At 45.6% G+C, this 9,221-nt stretch overlaps 1 long non-coding RNA gene across 1 annotated transcript in view; it reads right to left on the minus strand.

Annotated features, from left to right (window-relative positions):
* LOC146822616 (uncharacterized) overlaps positions 1-4,677 on the minus strand; it is a 123,819-nt gene extending 119,142 nt beyond the window's left edge. Inside the window, exons 1-2 of the long non-coding RNA XR_014962066.1 lie at positions 4,527-4,677; positions 4,018-4,081 (exon numbers count right to left, since the gene is read on the minus strand). This is a non-coding gene — a long non-coding RNA (uncharacterized LOC146822616). The remainder of the gene's footprint in view (positions 1-4,017; positions 4,082-4,526) is intronic.
* Positions 4,678-9,221: the final 4,544 nt, after the last annotated feature.

Below are 9,221 nucleotides of genomic sequence, written 5' to 3' on the forward strand. Positions count from 1 at the left end.
CAACCACATTTGATGAGCTGTGTAGTGTCAAAGAGAGAGAGAGCAGCACAGCACCATTTTGACTAAGATATTGTGTGTTTCTCCCTGTCTGTGCTGGAGCACTTTTGTCTGCCTTGTGCTACGCACTATTGTGCAAAGCCATCTCTGTAATGTACCGCCTGGGTTTTGGACTGGAAGTGTACCCTGCCACTATAAAATTTTGTGCTTACACATAATTTAAAATTGCTATTCATTAGAGCACCCCATCCAGGGCCATCCCCCCCTTGTGCCGAAGGGCGGGACGAAGTGCTCGCCCAGGCCATACCTAGCAACCCGGAACCCCGCACCCGATGCAGTGCCACTAGCAAGGCACTGCTCAACGATACCAGATTGAAAGCATGACCGGGCGCGGGTGTCCCAAAAAACAGCTGGCACAAAGCTGAGTGACTGGCCACGCGGCGTGCCACAGAATAGAATTTAAAAGCACGTCTCCGTAGAGACAGAAACGTTTCCCCTGCGCCTTGGTTCTACCATAAATAGCAGCAATGATATTCAAAACCCACGTCTCCGTAGAGACAGAAACGTTTCCCCAGCGCCTTTGACCTCTCGACGGCTTTACCATATGCGCATTTGCCCCCTGAGCTGTCCTGCCTGCTCAGCCCTCTCGCGCCTCGCTGCGCCGTAATTGCAGGCTGATACCCCCTAACTAAGCGCCGACATGCCCCGCCGAGTGTGGGGGGGGTGGGGGGGGGGGTCACCGGAGACCGACCAAATATTCGCAACCGGCCGACAATCCCCGCACAAAAGGACGGGCGTAAATTCCCCCCCCCGGCCAAGACCCAGGAGAGGCTAGCCACCCAACGCACATCCGACACAAAGGCCCTGAGCCATCGTGGCCCAACTTGCGCCCTCCCCGCCCGCGGCTATCCGGGCCGCAGGGCCCCGTCGACCTGGTACTGCCCAGGGACGGGGCCGGGGCGAGAAGGGTTAAGCAAGACTCACCTAGACAGCAAATGGTGACGGTGGGACCCGCGAGGCGATGTCGACGGCCACAAAACCCCGAGACAGCGACGACCGACCGAGGTGGGTAAAAGGGCGAGGTGGGCGACAAAGAGGTCGCCAGTGAGGGTGGGGGAAGGCTAAATAGCCTTCCCCTCACACCTGGGCCCGGAAGTGACGCGCCTTTCGCGTCACTTCCGGCCCCCTACACGGAGGGGGGCACGATCAGGAACCCTGCCCCCGCCCCCCCCGAAGTATGGAGTGGGGAGGGGTGACCGGGGCCCCGGGGCCACTAAGGCGCCGACCGCCGAGTGGCCCCCTGCGGGGGCCGCGGTCAGCGGCAAATTTGAAATGCGTCATCTGCATCATTGAAATAAGTAAATTGAGTCGGGCCGATGGTCGCTGGAGTCAGTAATATGAATTACATTATTAATTACATATGTGAGGCGCGCCACGCGCCGAGTCTGAGGTAATTTTATTTTATTTACATTACTGACTGACATTCACATTGCCGTATTATGTAGACCCGGCCCTATCAAATAAGTGCCGGTGCTAAGCACCGGAAAGCACCGGCACAAATTAAGCACTGGCTGCAATAATAACATTATGGAACTAAAAAAAATAATCATACCGTTTTATTTTGCTGAGTCACTTTGCTTAGTCATTGAAACATTACTGATCGTGACCTGACTGGAGAAAAGGGCATTGCTCGTCCTAATACAGAACATTACTAAGAACAGCTGATCAAGCGCTATGAGGCAAGGCGATGGAGAGAGACTGCTGGCTGTCTCTCAAAGGGACACGTTGCAGGCAGTAACAGTGCCTTTTTTTTTCGAGGTTGGAGAATTTGGGGTTTGTCCGCACTTCATGGGTAGACGGAGAATACATATAATAGATGGGAGATGTGTTCACTTGATGTTTAAAGGCATCAAAACCGATGAGAGAGTAATCTGAATAAGGGTAAAGAAAATGGGACAGGAAGTTTACGACTCATTCATGCTGGATGGTCTCAAGTGGAAAGCGCCATTCTTATCCATGTACAGCTTTGAATGACTTGCTTGTTTTCCTCTCTATTTGTAGTCCTTAAAGCGAGGCATTTACTAAGCTGGTGTGCAGAGGTGTATTTAAACCATTGATTTCAGATATTACATCTTAAGTATAAGGCTAAATGCACATGAGAAAAGGTGTCCAACGAGCAATAACACAATCCCCAAAAATGGATTGGTGACGCTGGATGTAGCATCATCATATAACACTAATATTTCAGAGGACGAGGAATAGGAACTAATTTGCAAATGAGCTCGTGCTACAGCCTAAACTACACGGACTGGACTGCCTTCACCTAAAATCTCCTTCCAACTAGGGCAATGGCCAACGGCTTCACAACCTGAGTTTTTCCACTCACTACTTCCAGCTATCCCCATTGCTACACAAAATACAGTCAAAAGATGAAAGAATTTTAATTCCAAAATTGTCTCAGTTCTGTTAGAGTTGGCCTTAAAATGGGCATAACCACCTTCCACAATGTCAACCTTTGCTTACACTTAGTTGCCAAACATACAGGTAATGATGCAGTCTGATATTTGCATTTTTTTACATCAATCGGTTATTTAATACATTGGATGTAATGCATCATTTCTAACTTCTATGGTCTAATCCCGACAGATCATAAATGTAGGCAGAGCTGCAATTTACAGCCGTAATCTGGACGTGACAATACCCTACTTATCCATGACTAAACACAACTGAGGTTTGATAAACCTCTAGTGAAATCAAAAATATTGGCATGGCAAAATGCAGGACGTATTCGATGCTGAAAAATAAATAGCTACACACTAAAGGCGTCAGGACAGCTGAGCCAGGCTCTTTGATAGTACTGGCGATACATAGGAGGTCTGTGAGGCAAGAGTACGTCATCTGTCGTCTCACTTCATTTTTTTTTTTCAAAAAACTTTATTGATTTTCACAAGGTCATACAGCCATCGCTCCCACAGGCTGACTTCATTACCAGCCATTTCCATGTCCATGTGGCTGGAAAACGATGCGCATGCGTGACAGTGACCCGGGTTCTGGCTCTCAACCCCTGGTGCCCATGTCGGCCACTGAGCAGAGACGGCAGAGTGCTGAGGCTCTGAGCACCGGGCACTGGGCAAGTCCGAGGAGCATGGAGCTGTGCTGCACCCAACAGCATGAAGGAAAGGCCTCATTGGTGGATATTACAATACACAAAGAAAACTATGAGTCTAATAATATGTAAGACCTACACACTATTACAAAGAAGATGCTTCGTTGAGTCAGACTGCTAATAGATATGTGTCGGTATATGTATATATGAATGTATGCATATACAGAACAAAAAAGATTCCCATCATCCACAAAAAGTGGCTCGCTTCATCATCTGGGAACCCAGAACCTAACAGAGAACCGTCTTCTACTTGAATATTGTAGATATTGGTCTCATGTACGTCCCAGATATACATAACAGTATGTTATTTTTACTATGAAGGAGACATGCTAAAGCAGTGGTTCAGGATGATGACTGCAGTGCAAGTGATAAGTGCTAGTGAGAAAGTGCTGTTTTAAAATTGACTACCAAAGCACAAAAGTATTTTATTCAAGCGCTGCCTTGATGACAAAAATTAACAAAAACAGTGCTACAACAGTTTAAACAAATAACTGTCATGAAAGGATGGTCTACATGTTTCAGCTAACGGATAATGCTATCCAAGCTTTCGTCAGGACCAGAAGGAAGCTACTGCAAAAGTGATATTGTGCCAAAGTAACAATGAAAAACAATTGCGATACGACCTGAACCCTGATATTGGGCCAAGTGGATCCGTAGAGAACAATTATACTTGATTTACCTAAAAAAATGAAAGCAGAACAAAACTCAAAAACAAAGCATAACCAATAGTATAGTGACTTTGTTAGGTCAAAACAGTGCATGTAAATAAATATCTAGTATGCAAATACTCTCAATGTATCTTGACACCTCCAAGTCTGTCAGAATGGGTTAATTGAAAAATTCTAGGCACTTACCCGATTTGTAGTGGGTATGCGCCTCGCCTCACCTGGCAACTGCTCAGGTTATGGAGGCACCGCTCTGCAATATAATAAGAGGGTTTAACATTACAAAACCTCTAAGGTGGTTGAATATGTGTAAGCTACTTAATACACGACGCGTGCGATTAAAACCATGGCCGAGAGGATCACAGGAAGCCATCTGATTCCAAAGATGCTAATTGCGAACTGGCATTTTAATTGTATCTCGTGATGTTATTGCGAGATTAGTGAATGTCGCATATTGCAAGTTTTAAAACCGAACGAGTAATAGTTCCAAATCAGCTGTAAACGTTATCTCTTTAGGGTCACATCAGAGGAAGAACAAGGTGCCCAGGTAATTACTAGGTATGATACAACTAGCGTACATGTTTAGATATACTCGGGTAGAGTAAATAACTCGAAATCCACAAACATGAACTTAAAATTAAGGCCAGTCTCTTGATTTCAGAAGTAGGAAAAAGCAATAACAGTAACCCTGCTCTCACCTCTCCGTTGGTACCCCTCTCTGATGCTGAGCTCGAAGGGGAGGTAACCTGCGTGCGTGGAGCTCACTGTTTAAATAAAATAAAATAAAATAAGGGAACATGAAGTTTGTCGCATTGGGTGTGCGCTGAGCGTCGATCACGGGACGCATGTAGATGACATCATGCCGTCATCGCATCAGACGACTACAGTCTCTGGGATTTGTAGTATGTACTCAGCCGTAGGGATAGACAATACTACAAAAACACATGGTGCGTCGAACACAGAACGTACTACATGGTATCATGCCATAGTATCGTACATAAACTAATTGCACCAGAATTTATAGTTATTTCATAGCCACAGGCTTCACTGTTACAAGAGAGACACCGGCCCGTCTTGTAGTGTAACAGCTGGTGTTTGAACTCTATATTCGCACCATCTTCTAAATTGCAGCTTGCAGTACGGATTTACTAAGTAATAGAGCCCCAAAGCATAACATATTAACAGTAAGGGGTCAAGGATGACTACACATTCCCTTACTTGATATGTGGATACGACCAAAATATCACTCGACATATAATCTCAATCTAGGTGAATATTACCAGTAGAGAATATGTTACTGTATGTACAATCATGATGTAGAGTGGATTATATGATTGTATAGTAGTATTCTGTCATAGCAAAGTCCACGGGATATCATCATTTAACCCTTGGCTGTCGCTATTGAGTTTGAATACCCATTTTTGTTCTTTAATTAAAAAGAACTTGGTTACGTCAGTGATATGTGGTGGAATGAATGGTTGTTCCAAAATGAGCCATCTGAGATCTTCTGGTTTATGGTTGTATATTAAGAAATGGTTGGTTAATCTGGTGGCTTGTTTATTGCGCCTAATGGTGCTCTTGTGTTCACTGATACGCACTTTAATTTTTCGCGTAGTCATCCCCACGTATTTAAGTAAACAAGGACATGTAATCAGATAGATGACTTTCTCTGAATTACAGTTAGTGTGTCTACGTAAAATCCAGGGTTTAGCAGAGCCAATATCTACCGATTTTGTGGGTTGCGTCTGAGGGCATACCGAACACGAGCCGCAGGGATAGTGGCCTTGTATAGGTGGCAAATCCCATAGTGTTGATGTTCTCATGCCTAGTTTGGCCTTGGGTCTTGTGTGTATAAGATTGTCCCTGAGGCTGGTCCCTCTTCTGAAAGAAAACAGGGGGAGAGGAATCTTCTCATTACCCACATTCAAAATGTGCCAGTGTTTACAAACTGTTTTTTGCACACTATTCTATAGTGTGCTAAAGGTGTTAACAAAAGTTAATCTGGTAAGTGGTGTTTTCGGTGTGGGAAGTGCAAGCAGAGCGTCTCTGTTGTTGTTGGACGCCCTTTTGCAGGCTTGTCTGACCAAATGTGTCGGATATTTTTTAACTTTCAATTGCTTAGAGAGTTCTCTAGCATGAAAATCAAAGCTCTCTTTAGTAGAACAATTCCTGCGGATCCGCAGGAACTGTCCTACTGGTAAATTCTGTCTAAGAGACTTGGGGTGATGGCTCTGAAAACTCAAAAGAGAGTTCTTAGCCTGAGGTTTCTTGTACAGTTCACTCCCAAGAGTCCCAAGTGTGGGATAGATGACAATGTCCAAAAAGGGCAATCGGGCTTTGTCGTATGTTACTGTAAATCCTAGAAACCTGTTTTGAGAGTTAAGCCAAGCGTGAAAGTCTAGTAAGGAAGTAACATTCCCATGCCATACTACAAAGACATCGTCAATGTACCTCTTCCAAATGACTATTCTGTCTCAAAAAGGGTTAACATTGTTTAGCACACTATTCTGTTCAAAAAGATGAACATAGAGGTTGGCCAGGCTGGGCGCAAAAATGCTGCCCATCGATGTTCCTGAGGTTTGGAGATAGATTGTTTCCTCAAACCTGAAAAAGTTCTCCATCATTGCCAGCCTGGCACATTCCATAATGAAATTAGTTGGTGTTATCGTGGCAAGATCTTTACTATCTAGAAGGCCCCTTATCGCTTCTAGTGTATCTTCTTGGGGAATGCAGGTATAAAGTGATTCCACATCGAAACTAACCAACAGGTCGGTCTCGATGTCGAAAGCAATCTCCGGTAGTAGTCTAAGAACATCTTTGGTGTCCTGGAGAAAAGTCGGCATTTCTTTGACCAAAGGTCGCAAGAAAAAATCTACGAAAGTGGATAAGGGTTCCAAAAGAGACCCAATACCTGATATGATGGGACGTCCTGGCGGCGGTCTAGTGGCTTTATGTATTTTAGGAAGGATATAAAAATAAGGCATAACAGGATGTTTAGTAGTTAAAAACTCAGATTCCTGCAATGTGATCCAACCTGACTCTTTCGCTTCATTGACAAGATCATGTATTTCCATAGATAGTCTGGCAGTGGGATCTTCAGACAGAACACGGTAAGATTTACCATCATTGAGTTGTCTCAAGCAGTCTCCCCGATAGACCGCTGTGTCCATGACGACAATCGCTCCGCCTTTATCGGCGGGCTTGATGGTAATTGTATCGTTTTTGGACAGTGTTAACATGGCCTGTTTTTGGTTTTCTGGAAAATTCCGGTAACCACCATCACTTTTCGAAAAGAGTGAAGTGACGTCGTGGATTACCGCCTGTTCAAAAACTTTGACCTGATCTGGTACTAGATGGGCCGGTGGATTGAAAGTCGAAGGTGGTTTCAGACCAGTGTTAGAAACCTGCATATGGTCAGATGAACTAGTCACCTCTGTCTCTTGGTTCTTGAAAAAGAAATGCAGTCGAATTTTCCGGAAAAATTTGCCGATTTCACATCTTAATTGGAAAGGGTCGCCTGAATGAGTAGGGACAAATCCTAAGCCTCTATTAAGGACATCAAGTTCAACTGGTGTGAGATGCCTCTGGCTCAAATTGACCACTAGTTCGTCGTGTTTGTATTCTGCCCTGTCAATTGTTGATTCTTCGTATTGCGGGTATTCTGTGGGAGCTGATCTAGCTGCCAGTGTACCTGAGCTTGTGTTCCTCCTCTTCTCCTGCCTCTGCTGCGTCCTCGGCCCTGCCCTAAAAAAGGTTGCTGGCCAAAGAAAGGAGGTTGGCATGGAAAGGGTGGCATTGGTTGTGCAAATGGCGAAGGCTGATAGCCCCAAAGTACAGGGGACCACCAGGGACTTTGTTGTTCATAATGGTTGTGTGTACCACGTCTGCGGCTAAAGCGAGAGCGTTGGTTGTTATTTCTGTATGGTGGTACTGATGTATTTGAACCATCTGAATCTGTCGAGGGGGTATCTGTCTATCCAGTCTATATACAGCAAATCCAGGGGGTGTGGCAGCAACAATATCTGGGCCAGAACTCTCATCTGCCCAGGTTTCTGTTACAAATGCCACATCGGCGTCTTGGGTTTTGACAAGAAATCCAACTGGTGTTTCACCAGAGATCTTGTATTTAGTAGCATCCTACTCATCCTTGAGGGTCTCAAGGCACTGGGGGATAGGGGGGCGGCTTCGTTGAGTACTGGGGTCATCCACAGAGCCAGGTATTGAGGTCCTTCCTGAAATGGGGCAGTGTGGGGGCATTGCTGGACTTTGTTATCAGAATGCTTTCTTCCCTTTTAGACGATGACCTCTTTGAAATACGAATCAATAGGGTGTATCAAGTGGGCCCCAGGAGACAATCCCAACAAGCAACCTAGAGATGTGCTCATCAAATTCCACTGTTTCTACGAAAAAGAGAAGTCCTACAGCAAACCAGAAAAACTTCCAAGACTAGTCCTGGATAGTTCCCTAAGAGGTTTTCTAGCTGACACTGCTACGATGTGCAGCATTCAGACCAATGACCAGGAAACTCTTAGATGATAGCATATGGTATAGATGGACATACTTATTTGAGCTCTACTTTGAGCTGGGAGGTAAATGCCATACTGTCTCAGAGGTGCAATGAGCCGCGTCACTACTGGGCATCACTGTCAATGGGGCTTCAGGAAACCTGACAACATCTGGCAGGGTACCAGGGTCCTCTCTGGAGCAATGGAGAAACAATCACTGCTCATGCACTCAGAATGGTAATAATCAACATAGACAAGACTAAACCTGCTCATTGGATTAATCCTTTGATGACGGCCCAAAGACACTCAGAATTCAGAACCACCCACAAAAGGGCCAAAGGAATGGCAGAGATGCAAACCCTAAGGGATCAAGCACGGTTCCATCCCAACTATGGCCTAACGTTTTTGACAGGGTTGGACTCGAGACCTACATAACCCTAGAAATGGAGCCGCACTCAGAAGTCCTTAAATCTCAAACTAGGGACATGGTACAGAAGAAATTAGGGGCTTGAATCAGGCCCCTGGATGGACTCTGCAGAGGGCTTCTGCAGCAACCAGAAATCTAAGAACAGTGAAAGGGGGGGGAGGCGACTCCCCATTCTGAAGCTGAAGTCACCAACCACTGACCATGCCAACACACGATTCATAGCTCGGACAAATACAAAATATGAGAAAACCTTTTTTCAGCATGTCCTGCTGGGACCAAGGGGAGATCCAAGGAATTCTCTCTGGAGGAATGGTCGCACCAGTACGGTATTGCTCCCACCTGGGGGGCACCTTACTGGTGAGAATGGAGGTCTTTACTGCCCCACACCGGGTAACACCTGGGGCAGTGGACACCCCCAACCACTGGTCAGCGGGGGGAGAGAAGCCATCCCTGGTTTCACA

This window comes from Triturus cristatus, chromosome 5_2 (genome assembly GCF_964204655.1).
Source record: "Triturus cristatus chromosome 5_2, aTriCri1.1, whole genome shotgun sequence".
NCBI lineage: Eukaryota > Metazoa > Chordata > Amphibia > Caudata > Salamandridae > Triturus > Triturus cristatus.